The sequence below is a fragment of the Calliphora vicina genome, chromosome 2 (genome assembly GCF_958450345.1).
Source record: "Calliphora vicina chromosome 2, idCalVici1.1, whole genome shotgun sequence".
Classification (NCBI taxonomy): domain Eukaryota; kingdom Metazoa; phylum Arthropoda; class Insecta; order Diptera; family Calliphoridae; genus Calliphora; species Calliphora vicina.
The window spans coordinates 81498959-81515322 of NC_088781.1; the positions used below are offsets into that span (position 1 = coordinate 81498959).

General features: G+C 28.3%; 1 protein-coding gene, 1 long non-coding RNA gene and 1 pseudogene across 3 annotated transcripts in view; 1 reads left to right on the top strand and 2 right to left on the bottom strand.

Annotated features, from left to right (window-relative positions):
- Window positions 1-16364, top strand: part of Utx (Utx histone demethylase) — a 530199-nt gene that overhangs the window by 281291 nt on the left and 232544 nt on the right. The window lies entirely within an intron of this gene.
- LOC135951376 (uncharacterized) lies at window positions 1434-2193 on the bottom strand. Its single transcript, XR_010575971.1, has 2 exons — window positions 2030-2193; window positions 1434-1956 (listed from the first exon to the last, which is right to left on the bottom strand). It is a non-coding gene; the product is annotated as an uncharacterized LOC135951376 (long non-coding RNA).
- Window positions 3398-4504, bottom strand: LOC135952600 (uncharacterized; annotated as a pseudogene).

Sequence of the window (16364 nt, forward strand, 5' to 3'; positions counted from 1 at the left end):
TTATAAATTCCCCATAACAGAAACAAGTAAAATTATTATAGAGTTTTCCTATATGGTTAAAAAATTTCTATTGCTGTATCCATAAATGATTTGTTTAGACAAAAGAGTTATTGCATCAGCTAAGATATTGTTTGAAATTCTATTTTAAATCAATTACAAATTAATGTTTTTTCTACCCTTTCTATAATATTCCTTTAAATGAAAAATTAACAGATAAATCCTTTACAAATATTTTATTAATTTTTTTAATTTAACACAAATACTCTAAAATAATACATTTATAAATTTATATAAAATTATTGTGTTCAGATAACGTATTGACTTTAAAGGTAAAAAATAAATTATTTAGTTAAAGTTGATTAAGAGAAAATTTGTTTATATACTAGGGTATTCAATCGATTAACCGTTAATCGGTTAACCGATTAATTTTGAACGGTTAACTGATCGAATAATTTAAAATGGCCGATTTTCAAATAACAAATAAACCGATTAATTTGTGTCGATTAACCGATTAACCGAAATACCTTTTTTTGCACTTTAAAAAATTTGTTAGTATTTATTTTTCCCTTTCAATTCAAATACAAATTTCAAATTAAAATTAGACATTTTTTGAACATCCAATAAACATGATTAGTGAGTATAACAACTGACATATTTAATTTACATGTCTTTGAAACTTTGCTTGTATTTACATGTATAGACGAAACTTTTTTTGAAATGAGTCTTTTATCATAACTAAATTAATTAAATTAATCCAAATCTAAAACAATCCAAAAAGTAATATTCTTTATCATTCTTTTGATTTCTCCAACATATACAATCAGCTAGAGAGTTTTTTTCCAAGAAAAGTTTTATTAAATCTAAAGAAAAACATCGTTTAAGTTATATTCTGTTTATAAAAGATAATTTCAGAAGATCTAACTAAAACTCTAAAAAACTCACACATCGTTCATTTGCTGCAACAACGTCATAATTCAAAAAGTCGTTTCGAGAAAAACGTCTTTGAATTTTTTATGACATTTTACTATTAAATAAATTTTCAACAAATCATGCGATTTCAGAAATATAAATAATAGATGTTAATATCTTTCTAATCTGCATTTAACAAAAATTTTTACTTATCAAATATACGAGAAATTCGTTGTTGTATTTTCAATTTAAAATTAAAATAGAAATTATTCGGTTAATCGAATAATTTTAAATTAACCGATTATTAACCGAATAAATCTAAACCACGATTAATTATTTGCTCGATTAACCGATTAAACCAGAAACCCGATTAATTGAATACCCTATTATATACATACATACATCTTTCATTAAATCTTATAAAAATTATATGGATATGTTTTATTTCTTAAATGTCGTCAACATGAATTTAAAAAATTATTATTTATAAAATTAATTTATAATTTTTTTAAATAGTTTTTATAAAATATTGCATCAAGAGCATTTAAAAATGTCAAAATAGGATATTTAATGTTATCTACAAAAACAAAAATAGATTTAATATTTCATATTTCACCTATAATTAATAATCTTGGTTGTATATTTCGGCATTGTAGCTTGAGTAATTTCAGTTCAACTTCTAATTCCTCTGAAGTATTTGCTATTATGGCGAATCCTTCTTGGGAATCAGCAATTGAGTATTTCTTTCGAATTTTTGAGCCACTAGACTCCGTAGAAACTTTTAGTTATGGTGGGAAGAGATTGTGTAAAAACCAGAATATCATAAATGTTTTAGACTCTATAACAAAAGTATTTATTAAAATAAATTTTATCTTTTAAATTAGAGTTTTTACCATCATTTCTGGAATCAATATCGGCAAGCATTTTAGAAATCTATGCGGAAGAAATTTTAGTTTTTAAAACGCACAAAATTTGTTCGCTAAATTGAGGCCATCGTTCATACAAATTTTTGGCCATCGGAAATTTTAGGGAGAAATCTATATCAATCTAAAAGAAAAATTGGAATTACAACATATAAGCTATATATATATATATAAATATTGGTATGTCAGATATTTACCAAATGAAAATCTGATGGTTTTATGTAGTCAGGCCATAACTTAAAAATTTCTGCCGTTGTCTGAGATTCCGATATCTGTTTGAACCGAAATGGCGCACATTTGCGCCAATAAAGATCAAATTCCTCAGCTGATATTTGCTCACTTTGAAGATATTGCAAATACAAGCTGCCTCAATGTATTTGATAATGGAATTTATAAGCAAGTTGCGTTGTTCTTCGTGAAGCGTTTCATTTTTTTGGTAGAAATCCAGTATTTCACGTCCATTGTGGGTACACTTAAGTATTTCCATAACAGAAATTTTTGTTGTAACCTGCTTATATTGGGAGTTGTAAGTTTCACTTTTATTTGTTGATTTCTTCCATTCATCCAAGTTATACTCAAATTTGACCATATCTCCAATTTGGCTATCAGCAAAGAGTCTTTCGATATGGTTACTTTTGAGCATGTGGGGAACTTTTACTGTAATCCCTTGTTCTGTAAATAAATAATTTAAAAGAAAATACAATGAAATATGTAATAAAGTAAATAAAATATATTACTATACCTTTTAGTCTATCATATAGGTGACTCAGATTCCATTTTTTTAGTAGGCAGTACAAATCGCTGAATTTGTCCATCTTTAATTATAAGTACTCTTGTAAAATTCTTTTAATTTAATAAATGTAGTTCCATTTGATTCAATTTTTCTTATTATTTTCTTAAATACACACCAATCATACACAAACACTTTTCGTTTTTTATTTGTTAATAAATAACTATTAATAACACTTTTTATTTTTTCTTTCAATAATTCACAAAATTTGTTCACAAAAATATTTTTCTTAAAACACTTTAACGCATCAACTTCTTAACACAGAATAAAATTAAAATCTTAACAACGTTTTTGCAAGTTCTTTTCTTTTCTCAATACACACAATTTTTTACCGTTAGATTTCTTTCTGCAATTCATTGCAAAAAAAGAAGTTAGTCACAATCTATGCTGCACGAGTTATGTGTTAGGAAAAGAGGTTGTTTCTTCTTTGGGAATCAAAATACAATTGAATTTATTTTTCATTTTCATTTCTTAAATAATAGAATCTTAATACTAAAAATTGCTTACTCTGATGCTCTCAATAATCGATACAAAAAATAGAGTAAGTCTGGATTCTCAGAAAAGAATCTTAAACTAAATTATTTACTCTGATGCTCTCAATAAAAAATAGAGTAAGTCAAAAATAAAAGAATTTTAACTAAATTGCTTACTCTGATGTACTACATTTGTTTCTCAGTAATTAAAAATATTTAGAGTAAGTTTGGTTTTTAAAATAAACAAATAGTCAATGAATAAAAGAATAATGCAATGTAAACATTAAATATTTGGAGTGGAGTTCAATAAAGTAAACAAATAGTAAAATAGTATAGTTGGTACAATTAGTGTGTGGTATAAGTGGTATAATAAAGTATATATGGTATAAATGGTACAATTAAGTTTGGTATAAATGGTACAATTAAGTTTGGTATAAATGTATGTATATAGTTATGGGTGTTGTTGTCTGGGTGGCTTTGCTGGGGGTGACAACATAACTCCTCCCCCCTTAGAATAAAGCGACGGCCACAAGGAAGTTGTTGGTGCCGGAGCGGAAGACGGTGTAGAAGTTATATATGTGACTTTCTTTTTTGATGAAATTAAAGCAATTATAATTATTAAGATCAGTAATGTTGCTAACGCTGTGTATACGGATCCGGCATGGATGATAGCAGTTTCTTTCAGGTTCGTAATATTCTTTAGGTTGTCTATTCCCAGTTGTTCTAGTGTTGTTATGTTAACTGGAATTTGCTTCGACCGTAATGTTGATATCTGGTACTAGATTAGCATTATCCCAGACTATTTCAGTTTGGTCATAATAAACAATGTTGTTGATTTCGACACTACATCCTTTAAAGTAAATTAACCCTGTGCCCTCTATAGCCATTGGATTATCTTTTCTGCAATTAGATTTTATTAGTAAATGTGGAATATTTATAAATATTATATGTTTATTTTCGATCTGTAAAATTTTCCTTATTTTTCCCAACTCCAACAAGTCACAATTTGCTGTTCCGCCGTTAAAGAGTGGTCCCAAGCACTTTGAGTCCGTTAATAATTCTTCATTAGTTGATTCGCAGTAATAAGTACCTTCTACCTTAGGACAAATGCTACCAAGTTTATGAATTTTATGTTTATTATATAATATGTAAGGTGGAGTTATGATTTCTTTTGTGTTATTTATAGGTAATGGAATAATATGATATAGATTATAGTTTTATTTTGTTATCATTGGTATTTTAAAATTAAATATGATTTTCGTATTATTATAATAAGCTTGCAATTCAAGTAATTCATATATATGTTCGTCTGAATTCAAGTGAGTTTCATATTCAGTGAAATTCATTGAGCCCAAGGAATTGTCATATTCCATGACGTCTTGTCTATTTGGGAGATTATCATATTCCATGATTTCTCTTACTCTAGCAAGTTCCTCAGTATTCAGAATATACTTAGAAATAATATTTAGTTTTGCGAGGATAATCGCTTCGCCGATATTTGTTATGTGATTGTATAATAGGTCGATGTTATAATTTATTCTGTTTAAGTATTGCATCTCTGAAACGTCCCTTAGGTTTCTATTAATTTTGTTTGAATTAATTTCGAAACCTCTCATTATTATTTTCTGTTCCTTATTTATATGATTCGTTATATTACGAAATCTTTCAATGATTCTCATATTCAGAAGTTCTTGTGTTTTCATTTTATTTAGTGAAATTTCGTTCCTATCTTGAATTTTTCCCATTTCATCATTTAGTCGCTTAGCATCCTCTGCATCCATATTCCCTGTTATAAATTTGATTGCCGAACCAAGTCCGTTGATAAGTCCCCTTTTTGCTCGTCTGTATGGTAAAAGTGTGTTAATTCTATTTCTGAGTTCGGTTATCTTAAGGTTCGTTATTGATAGGAGGTCTTTTGCTTGATCATCTTGTCCATTCTCTTGTATTGAGATTATGCTCTTCTCTATTATTTTCATACTAGAAACATATTCCTCAAAATCGACAATATGTATCAAGTTTTTATAACTTCCCTTTAATTTTGCGGGTCCTAAATCGAATTTTATAATTTCCTGATCATTATCTACATTATGGACATTAATGATCTGCCCATATGCTAGTACAAGCCTGAAACGAAAATAAGGTAATCTATGAAAAATTCTGGTGTTTGCGTTTATTCTGAAGTCTAGCTTTATGAATTTTCTTATCATTTTGTGTTAAAACTGTCACGTTATTGTCAGATTTAATTTTATGTGCTGAAAATCTTGGTGTCAATTTGTTGCGTCTACATTCTTTGCGGAGAACTATTTCGTCGATGTCTTTTGTCATTGGCTCAGACCTATTCTCATTAAGTTTATCAATTCTAAGCGCAGTTTGTTTCTGCATTTGTTCTTTAATAGACGGAAATAGTTTCTGTTGAAATTCATTAAGTTTCTGTATGTAATCATGTTCGTCATTAAAGGTAACTCGTCTATCAAATGTATATGGTCGTGGCTTAATGAATAGCGTTATTATAAGTAATCAAGACTTCACGGAACATATCATTATGATCCGTCGAGAGTTTTAACTCCTTCCTCTTGGCCGCTACTAACCTATAGATTTCAGTTAATGTAGAGTGTAGTCTTTCTACAGGAGAATTGCTGCTGCTTTGTTGAAAGGAAGTAAAAATGAAGATCTATGTCATATTGTTTACAGAAATCTTTAAATATATTCGAATTAAACTCAGAGCCCTGATCACAAACTATTTTCTTTGGAATGCCATAAAGAGATATAAATTCATTCATAGCTCCAACAACTGATATACTCATTCTATTCGGAAGGGTAGATGCGTAAGCGAATTTAGAAAATTTATCAATAATCGTTAAGATTTGTTCTTTGTTGATATTATAAAGGTCTATATGTAATATGTCGAGAGGTTTAGCTGGTGTCTCTGGTTTTTGAAATTGCAAAACTGGTGGTTTCCTATTATATTTTTGTGTCTGGCAATCCATACAGTTATTGATGGTTCGAACAATTTTTTCTTTCATGTGAGTAAAAAAATATTTTCTTTTTAAGTGTGAATATGTTTCGTTAATACCCCTATGATTACTTTTCTCATGATATTCCTTTATTATTTTCTCTTCTATATTTCTCTTTTATATTCTCATCTACCAGTAGATCCAGCTTCTAAGAATTCTAAAAAAAAAAATATTTTCTGGTAGTTATTACAATTCTATTTTATTTATTATTTGTATATTTTTTTATGTTTTATGTTGATCGTCGGCTATATTGATAGGGATATGTCGCTGTACAGATATTCCTTCTGTACTCTTGTTAAATAGACCATTGATATTCCGTCAAGGTCCTCAACAAAGATGGACTTCCAACTATTCAATTTTTCCGCAAGTTAAAAATTTTTTTTATTTTTTTTTTATTTAAAATCTTTTTTTATAAATAAAATGTTCTACTATTCCCTTATTTTTCTTGTTTTTTTTTTTTTTAATTATTTATTCTTCTAACCTGGAGGGTCTGGTTTTGTGGACTACAGAATCGTAGATTTGAATTTTTGTTATAACTGGAGGGTCCTTCGATAGGAATCGCAGTTTATGTTTAGTATGTTAAGGCTTTACATGCCTATTTAGTTATACATAATAATACATATGTGCAAGCGTTTCTTGTTTTTTTTTATTTATTATTTTTTTATTTATAATCTGTTATTAAATTGTTGGCATTGTTTCAGAATGTAAATGTTATATATTGTTTTTTATATCGATATTTTTTTTTTTGTCTTTAATTTTTTATATTATTTATCTTTAATGGTTCCTCCAATAAGAGGTCTTGTGCTTTATCTAAACTATTAACTACTTCCATAAACTGTAAAAATTGTTTACTTGATAAAGTTCGCCCTGTATCTAATTCTATTTCCCGACTATGCATGTCTACTATTTCCCCACTATGCATGCCTATTTGGCTCATCCTCGATGTTGGTTATCTCGTCCTGATACCTGTCGAGATTCTGAAAATTACCCACAGGATCTTGATACCTGTTAGACGACTCAACTATATTATTCAATTCCATTCTGGAATTGGAAGTCCTGTTAGTTCTCATGCTTGGTGACGTTTTAAAATATCCACTCTGTCTATTCCCGAAACGGGAATACGTGGTATTTGTATCCAATGGTTCAGGCTTGGTGTTATTATTATGTGTGGACTGATTATTGAATGGTCTATAGGTTTGGTTACCAAATGGTCTTGGGTTAGAATTACCAAATGGTCTTGAATTAGAATAGTTATTAAAAGGTCTCGAAACCCTAACCTGACTTTTGCCATTGCCTTCAGGTGTCCGTGCCGTCCCATTGTAAGAGTAAAAGTTCCGTCCAAAATATGGCTTATAAAATTCTGATCGTACTTGATAATTTGGATTTTGTCTAGCCCTGCTCTGTCCATAATATATATTCTGTTCTTTGATGCAAAAGGCTAAAGCCATAGCCAAAGATTCAGGCCTCATTGCTCTCACCGATGATCCCAAAGGCTCTCTGAGATTTGTCAGAAATGAATTAAGGCACATTTCCTTTTTTGCCTTTATGACATTCTGGTCATGTTCATGGATGAGTACATTATTAGCAAGTGTTGACTGTATTTCAATCACCTCGCTATAAAAAACCTCAACAGTCTTTCCGTCTTGTCTGATGTTATGGAGATCCCTTATAAGGGAAGTTTCTGTCCTTTTATCTGAGTAGTGTAGTATTAAATTATTTCTAATGTCATCCCAATTAAGGGGTGTACCGTACACGTTTAGTACCTCATTCGCTTTATCGACAACCTTGTTCCGAACAGCCCTTAGTAGTATCTGTCCGTAAGGCGTATTGTCAGCCCCCCTTATATGTAAAAGAATTTCTTCTACATTATTAATAAACTCATACAGAAGTTTTGGATTACCATCGAACTTTGGCAAATCCTTTATAGCATCTGGTATTCTAAGGGAATTGAAAATGTCGTTATGACTACCAACAGAGGAGGTACTAGCATTTGTCGCCAAAAAGGCTGAACCTTATGCTTCTTGGGAATTATTCATCTCTACTTGAACGTCTTCTGGAATTTTTTCTAACGATCTAGTCTTGAACAGTTTGGAATAAGGAGAAAATCTCTTTGTAATCTTTACCATTAAGGGGAATCAGAAATATTTCAATATTTAAAAACGTCTAAATTATTAAATTTTCGTTTCACTTTTTCTTTGTAAAAAAAAAATTTATATAATTATACCATTAAGGGGAATCAGAGATGTTTCAATATCTAAATTATTTAATTTTCATATCACTTTATATAAATATATATTTTTTTTTTAAAATTGTTCAATTTTCGTTTCACTTTATATTTTTATTTAAAATTATCCTTATTAATCCTATAATTATTTTTATCAATTTTATTAGTTTATACTGGTAGACTTACATTGTCCCAAGAATGATGAATTGCATGATGCTCTTTGAAGTGCGATTATTTCTTACTTTCTGTTGTTGCTTTAAATTTCTGTTGTCGTTTATATTGTTGTGCTTTGTTTGCTTGTCGCTAATTTCTAACTTGGTGACAAGGACTTGTTGGTGATTTTTATTATCCTCTATAGTTGTTGTTGATATTAGCTGGTTCATTCTTAAAGATGTGTTTTTTAAAAAAATGTTGTATTAATCTGGGCTTTTCCCTGTTGGAAGCGTTACTTGTTGATACAAGTTCCGTTGACTGCGCCAGTTATGTGTTAGGAAAAGAGGTTGTTTCTTCTTTGGGAATCAAAATACAATTGAATTTATTTTTCATTTTCATTTCTTAAATAATAGAATCTTAATACTAAAAATTGCTTACTCTGATGCTCTCAATAATCGATACAAAAAATAGAGTAAGTCTGGATTCTCAGAAAAGAATCTTAAACTAAATTATTTACTCTGATGCTCTCAATAAAAAATAGAGTAAGTCAAAAATAAAAGAATTTTAACTAAATTGCTTACTCTGATGTACTACATTTGCTGGGGGTGACAACATAACTCACGCGACAAACCTTAAAAGAATACATTTAACAAACCCTTTTTCAATTCGCTCACGGCTACACAATTGATCAATGAGTCGTTAACAAGAGAATATAGAAAGCATGCACATTAGGGTTCAATGGATAAATGTCCTTTTCGGGGGGGTTTTGTGATTTTTTCATTTTTCTTGCAAAAAATATCCAAATAAAAGTCATATAAAAGGCGCTCTCAATGACATACATATAGGAAAAATTAGTGTAAGTCCAATAAATATGAATTTTTAAGAAAAAGAAATAAAATTTTTAAAAGTTTTCCAATGTCTTTTTTATTTAATTAGTTTAAATTAATGCATTATAAACTCAAAACAAAATTTTTGCCGCAGAAATAAAAAATTTCAAATTTTTTGTTGACTATAATATAATATCAAATTTGTATACGAAATCTTTAATAACCAATCACAAAAACATCTAAATATTTTCATCCTTTGATCAGGCAGGGATATTTTAAAAAAGTACTCTGATTATTTAATTCCTTATATTTAGCACCTACTATTTTGGAGCACCCTAATTCACATGTATTTTTGTCATTTCATGTACACAGTGTGCAAAAAAATGTTTCTTCAAAAATAAATTTATTGGTTTTTATTTAGTACAAAACATGAATAATATTACCTCTAAAATTATGTTTGACATAGATATTTTGCTAAATAATTAAATTACATACATATGTACTATGTATATTGATTCAATAATAATGTAATATATGTATGATAAAGAAATATTAGTGAAATATATGCTTTTCAGTTGTACGAACTTAACCTTTCCACAGTGTACATTATTTGTGAATAATTTTTCTAGAATACTCTCAAAAATTTTACAGTTACAATATGTTGCAAAACATTGGAAAAAACTAGCTGCCTACATTTATGGATGCAAATGGCAAACATTAAAAGCATGCATTTATATATTCTTTAATAAGTCGCACTTTGCTTACAGCTATGATTGTAAACACACATAGGCGTCAGCAACAAATAAAAATACACAACCTTCTTTACTGAGAGAATCTCTGACATATATAAAAAAGCAATGAGAGCATTATGTGTAGGTATTTCAAAATCCACCCTTATTTCTTGTATTATTCCATGTACATTTATACAAGTGTATGACAGCGTGCAACTGATCATTCGTTATAGTTTCAATTTTTGCTTCGCGAACCAGCGTTGCCACAAAGAAAATATTTTTCCTACCAACATACACTCTAAAACCTACCAAATTCTGTCCTATCCTACCAAAAATTTAATTTTAAATAAATATAAGCATTTGATTACACAGGTCAACAAAATCATTTTGTTGCTATTACATGTGGGTTTGTCATAATGCAATAAATCTGAACAATTTCTGCCGATTTCGATTTTTCATGATTTTTATAAAACAAAACAATTGGATGTTTTTACATAAAAAATATATATTTTTTTTCAAAATTCAGTCAATCGAAAGAAGACCCATTACCTACTCAGTTTTATGTATATCAAACAAAAAAGTAAAATTTTGTGAAAAGAGCGAATTCACTTAATTGTGAATAAATTGGAAAATAATTAATCGATTTTTATATATCTTGTTAAGTTGCTATTATATTAGGGTTTGTCATAAATTATGTTTTCGTTCTGCAGCAGCAGAACTATGTGGAAGTGAAAGTATATTAAAAATAAAATTACATAAGTCACTAAACAGAGTTCATTGAATCCATCTTTAAGTGTGCTTACATTTTCCCGAACAAATTTATGCGAGCATTAATATCTAAAGATCACTTAGCCCATGCTAATTCCATTATTTATGTGGGAGCAGTGATTTAAGATTGTTTTGAAACATACAATGCAAAAACAGCTTCCATCTTTCTCCTGCAACCAATCAAAAAGTTGAATCCATAAAAAAGTAAAATTATAGATATTTTATTCATATTTATTTTCTATCATTGCCGTTTGATGTTTGGTTTTCTCCATCAGCATCAATTGCCAGTCTTGGAGTTTTTTAAAGATATCTAAAAGTACTACATATTTTAACTATTAAATAAAATTGTAAAAAAATAACTTTTTTGCGGCCTTTTGTTTAAGAAATACAAGTGTTTGTTTACATTTAATTTGCACTGACACTATGATTTTGATGGTTTTCATATAAATGCAAAGATGTTATACATTTAACGGCCGCGGCGTTAAGTTCAATAATCAGGGTTTCCAACTATTTTATTTCACACATGTTTTTTATTTGTTATCTTTAAATTTAAAAACTATAAATTTTAAAAATATTAATTGTATTTCCTAGCAAAAAATTAAAAAAAATTGAACAAACCAACCAAACTACCAATCGTTGTACTTGTAAATAAAATCTACCACTTTTGGTCCAATTGGACCAAAGCGGCAACGCTGTCGCTAACTATCAAAGTCGATATAAAAAAAAATTGACAACAATTGATTGTTCTCTAATGGTGGCCCCAAGGCGAATTTATACAAGGTGGTGGTAGTTCTACAAAAACAACAAATGGTCTTAACAAATGTCAAAAAACAGAAATTAAAAATTAAACAAATATGTATTAAAACTAAATATAGTGTAGATAATTGAATAGTGAGGGCTTTACTTTTTTATGCAAAATATAAATATTTTGTTAATTAGCTTAGAATATGTAGATATCGAAGTATAAAAACAAGCTTTGACAGTTGTTAGAACCAAACAAGCGAAAAAAGAGTAATCAGCTGATTGACTGACTCCACCTTGTATAAATTCGCCTTGGGTGGCCCCTTGTTTAATACACTTTGTATTATTTATTCCATGCTCATGTGCTCTCTTCATAAATCATGAATACAGTGTGCAATGTACACATTCATTCATTGATTAATATATACAAATTAATTTATTTTCTGAAATAAGTATTATTACCTTTTTAACTTTGATTATTTGAAACTTTCAACAAAATTAATAATTTTAACTTTAATATAATAACATTTTACCGCATGAAAGCATTAGATTTATTAAAATACATACATATGTATATTAGAGTGACAGCCGATTTTTTTTTAAGATTTCAAAGTGCTGAAAATTTGAGCCAAATCGGTCAACGATTTCTGGACTCGCATCGAGGTCAAAGTTCAGATATATGCAAAATTATACTATTTATATGGAATAAATAGGTGAAACTCGTTAAATTTCTGCATTGTTTTCTAGAAATGTATAGATTTATTTATATTAATGAATATTACATTAATAAAATTTTTTTGGAAGTTAACCCTGCATCTCCTTTGGGTCAAAATGACCCAAAAACTGTATTATCGCCAAAATTCGGAAAAAATGCAAATTTTTCAGATATTTTAAAAATTATGCTACTAAATAAATACTTTTGCAATTGAATGCAAAAGAATCGAAATGTGTACGTAATTATCGTTGTAATGAGATATAAATGACAAAATTTGGTTAAAAAATTTTAAAGTTATTACAAATTCGCCAGACCATTAACGTGTTTCAGGCCACTTGAACAAAAAATTTAGGAAAAAATTAACATATTTCGAGAAAAATTAAAATAAAAGCTAATTTTTATTTAAAATATATCCGTATTTACTTGTGTATGAGTTTTTGTCTTCGTAGGATACCGTTAACCTATTCGCAGGTATGACCAAAAAAAATAATTTTTTTAACGGCTGTTTCAAATCTCCATTTTCAAATTTTTAAAAATTTTGTTAAACAAATTTTAGAATTTTTTGATCATCACATTGGGATTTATTGAGATCAAAATAGGGAATAAAAATATGAAAAAATGATGTCAATACCTCTTACAGTTTTTCCGTACCTGCGATTTAAATTTTGCGATTTTCAAGAAAAACAAATTTTTGCCCATATTTAGGCGAATGAGCCCAATTTCCTTAATGTTATAAATTTTAAGTAAAAGCTATTCATAATATTATAGTCCTTGTAACTTTAAATATTGTCTGAAAGTTTTACTAAAATCGGAAAACGATAACCTTAAAATCGTGAAGGTCAAAAGTCAAATTTTTCAATATTTGGAATTTCTAAAGAAAAGATACCGAAATGTTATATATTTTTGGGCCGATTTTAATGAAGCTTGAACAAAATATACATTAGGGTTTAACATTTACAACAGCAGTGCAAAAATGGATTTAATCCTTTAAGAGCACTTGGGGTAAAAATGGCTGTGTTTTTCGTGATTTTAAAAGTTGAGGGTAAATTGGACCCCAAGTGCTACTAAGGGTTAATTTCCATTTTTGTGCTGTTATTTTAAATTCTGGACTTTATGTTATACTTTCCTCAAGTCTCATTAAAATCGGCCCAAAAATATATAACATTTCGCTATCTTTTCTTTAGAAATTCCAAATATTGAAAAATTTGACCTTTGACCTTCACGATTTAAGGTTATCGTTTTCCGATTTTAGTAAAACTTTCAGACCATATTTAAAATTACAAGGACTATAATATTATGAATAGGTTTTACTTAAAATGTATAACATTAAGGAAATTGGGCTCATTCGCCAAAATATGGACAAACAATTAGTTTTTCTTGAAAATCGCAAAATTTAAATCGCAGGTACGGAAAAACTGTAAGAGGTATTGACATCATTTTTTCATATTTTTATTCCCTATTTTGATCTCAATAAATCCCAATGTGATGATCAAAAAATTCTAAAATTTGTTTAACAAAATTTTTAAAAATTTGAAAATGGAGATTTGAAAAAGTAAAATTATAGATATTTTATTCATATTTATTTTCTATCATTGCCGTTTGATGTTTGGTTTTCTCCATCAGCATCAATTGCCAGTCTTGGAGTTTTTTAAAGATATCTAAAAGTACTACATATTTTAACTATTAAATAAAATTGTAAAAAAATAACTTTTTTGCGGCCTTTTGTTTAAGAAATACAAGTGTTTGTTTACATTTAATTTGCACTGACACTATGATTTTGATGGTTTTCATATAAATGCAAAGATGTTATACATTTAACGGCCGCGGCGTTAAGTTCAATAATCAGGGTTTCCAACTATTTTATTTCACACATGTTTTTTATTTGTTATCTTTAAATTTAAAAACTATAAATTTTAAAAATATTAATTGTATTTCCTAGCAAAAAATTAAAAAAAATTGAACAAACCAACCAAACTACCAATCGTTGTACTTGTAAATAAAATCTACCACTTTTGGTCCAATTGGACCAAAGCGGCAACGCTGTCGCTAACTATCAAAGTCGATATAAAAAAAAATTGACAACAATTGATTGTTCTCTAATGGTGGCCCCAAGGCGAATTTATACAAGGTGGTGGTAGTTCTACAAAAACAACAAATGGTCTTAACAAATGTCAAAAAACAGAAATTAAAAATTAAACAAATATGTATTAAAACTAAATATAGTGTAGATAATTGAATAGTGAGGGCTTTACTTATTTATGCAAAATATAAATATTTTGTTAATTAGCTTAGAATATGTAGATATCGAAGTATAAAAACAAGCTTTGACAGTTGTTAGAACCAAACAAGCGAAAAAAGAGTAATCAGCTGATTGACTGACTCCACCTTGTATAAATTCGCCTTGGGTGGCCCCTTGTTTAATACACTTTGTATTATTTATTCCATGCTCATGTGCTCTCTTCATAAATCATGAATACAGTGTGCAATGTACACATTCATTCATTGATTAATATATACAAATTAATTTATTTTCTGAAATAAGTATTATTACCTTTTTAACTTTGATTATTTGAAACTTTCAACAAAATTAATAATTTTAACTTTAATATAATAACATTTTACCGCATGAAAGCATTAGATTTATTAAAATACATACATATGTATATTAGAGTGACAGCCGATTTTTTTTTAAGATTTCAAAGTGCTGAAAATTTGAGCCAAATCGGTCAACGATTTCTGGACTCGCATCGAGGTCAAAGTTCAGATATATGCAAAATTATACTATTTATATGGAATAAATAGGTGAAACTCGTTAAATTTCTGCATTGTGTTCTAGAAATGTATAGATTTATTTATATTAATGAATATTACATTAATAAAATTTTTTTGGAAGTTAACCCTGCATCTCCTTTGGGTCAAAATGACCCAAAAACTGTATTATCGCCAAAATTCGGAAAAAATGCAAATTTTTCAGATATTTTAAAAATTATGCTACTAAATAAATACTTTTGCAATTGAATGCAAAAGAATCGAAATGTGTACGTAATTATCGTTGTAATGAGATATAAATGACAAAATTTGGTTAAAAAATTTTAAAGTTATTACAAATTCGCCAGACCATTAACGTGTTTCAGGCCACTTGAACAAAAAATTTAGGAAAAAATTAACATATTTCGAGAAAAATTAAAATAAAAGCTAATTTTTATTTAAAATATATCCGTATTTACTTGTGTATGAGTTTTTGTCTTCGTAGGATACCGTTAACCTATTCGCAGGTATGACCAAAAAAAATAATTTTTTTAACGGCTGTTTCAAATCTCCATTTTCAAATTTTTAAAAATTTTGTTAAACAAATTTTAGAATTTTTTGATCATCACATTGGGATTTATTGAGATCAAAATAGGGAATAAAAATATGAAAAAATGATGTCAATACCTCTTACAGTTTTTCCGTACCTGCGATTTAAATTTTGCGATTTTCAAGAAAAACAAATTTTTGCCCATATTTAGGCGAATGAGCCCAATTTCCTTAATGTTATAAATTTTAAGTAAAAGCTATTCATAATATTATAGTCCTTGTAACTTTAAATATTGTCTGAAAGTTTTACTAAAATCGGAAAACGATAACCTTAAAATCGTGAAGGTCAAAAGTCAAATTTTTCAATATTTGGAATTTCTAAAGAAAAGATACCGAAATGTTATATATTTTTGGGCCGATTTTAATGAAGCTTGAACAAAATATACATTAGGGTTTAACATTTACAACAGCAGTGCAAAAATGGATTTAATCCTTTAAGAGAACTTGGGGTAAAAATGGCTGTGTTTTTCGTGATTTTAAAAGTTGAGGGTAAATTGGACCCCAAGTGCTACTAAGGGTTAATTTCCATTTTTGTGCTGTTATTTTAAATTCTGGACTTTATGTTATACTTTCCTCAAGTCTCATTAAAATCGGCCCAAAAATATATAACATTTCGCTATCTTTTCTTTAGAAATTCCAAATATTGAAAAATTTGACCTTTGACCTTCACGATTTAAGGTTATCGTTTTCCGATTTTAGTAAAACTTTCAGACCATATTTAAAATTACAAGGACTATAA